Raw genomic sequence first — 1401 nt, forward strand, 5'->3', positions numbered from 1 at the left:
CAGTAAATGCATGAAAAATAACTAATGAAGTCAGAAAAGGTTATAAATTGATGATGTGGCTTTGAATGGTGCATTTTGAACACAGAAAAACAAGGGGGGTTCAAATAAGTTCAAAAAAATGAAATCCCTTTGTAACAGACGAGTTTCCATATGAAACCCTGATACTTCGAAGGAGATTGTGTATTTTGTACACGAAGTGCATCCAGTTTTCGCCGTAAGCCTCTCTACTTTCTTGCACATGCTATGTGGGTGAAATGATGATACCATGCCGACTTGGAACCTTTTCAGAGTTCTTTTCGAATGCTTTTCAATTTCATGGTTTTATAGCTCAAAATAATCAGTAAATGCATGAAAAATAACAAATGAAGTCAGAAAGGGTTGTAAATTGATGATGTGGCTTTGAATGGTGCATTTTGAACATAGAAAAACAAGGGGGTTCAAATAAGTTCAAAAAAATTGAAATCCCTTTGTAACAGACGAGTTTCTGTATGAAACCCTGATACTTCGAAGGAGATTCTCTGTTTTGTACACGAAGTGCATCCAGTTTTTGCCGTAAGCCTCTATACATTCTTGCACATGCTATGTGGGTGAAATGATGATACCATGCCAACTTGGAACCTTTTCAGAGTTCATTTCAAATGCTTTTCAATTTCATGGTCTTATAGCTCAAAATAATCAATAAATGCATGAAAAATAACAAATGAAGTCAGAAAGGGTTGTAAATTGATGATGTGGCTTTCAATGGTGCATTTTGAACACAGGAAAACAAGGGGGTTCAAATAAGTTCAAAAAAATTGAAATCCCTTTGTAACACACGAGTTTCCGTATGAAACCTTGATACTTCGAAGGAGATTGTCTGTTTTGTACACGAAGTGCATCTAGTTTTTGCAGTAAGCCTCTCTACTTTCTTACACATGCTATGTGGGTGAAATGATGATACCATGCCAACTTGGAACCTTTTCAGAGTTCATTTCAAATGCTTTTCAGTTTCATGGTCTTATAGCTCATAACAATCAAAACATGCATGAAAAATAACAAATGAAGTCAGAAAGGGTTGTAAATTGATGATGTGGCTTTGAATGGTGCATTTTGAACAAAGAAAAACAAGGGGGTTCAAATAAGTTCAAAAAAATTGAAATCCCTTTGTAACAGACGAGTTTCCGTATGAAACCCTGATACTTCGAAGGAGATTCTCTGTTTTGTAAACGAAGTGCATCTAGTTTTTGCCGTAAGCCTCTCTACTTTCTTGCACATCCTATGTGGGTGAAATGATGATACCGTTCCAACTTGGAACCTTTTCAGAGTTCATTTCAAATGCTTTTCAATTTCATGGTCTTATAGCTCAAAATAATCAGTAAATGTATGAAAAATAACAAATGAAGTCAGAAAGGGTTGTAAATT

Source organism: Triticum dicoccoides, chromosome 2B (assembly GCF_002162155.2).
Source record: "Triticum dicoccoides isolate Atlit2015 ecotype Zavitan chromosome 2B, WEW_v2.0, whole genome shotgun sequence".
Lineage (NCBI taxonomy): Eukaryota > Viridiplantae > Streptophyta > Magnoliopsida > Poales > Poaceae > Triticum > Triticum dicoccoides.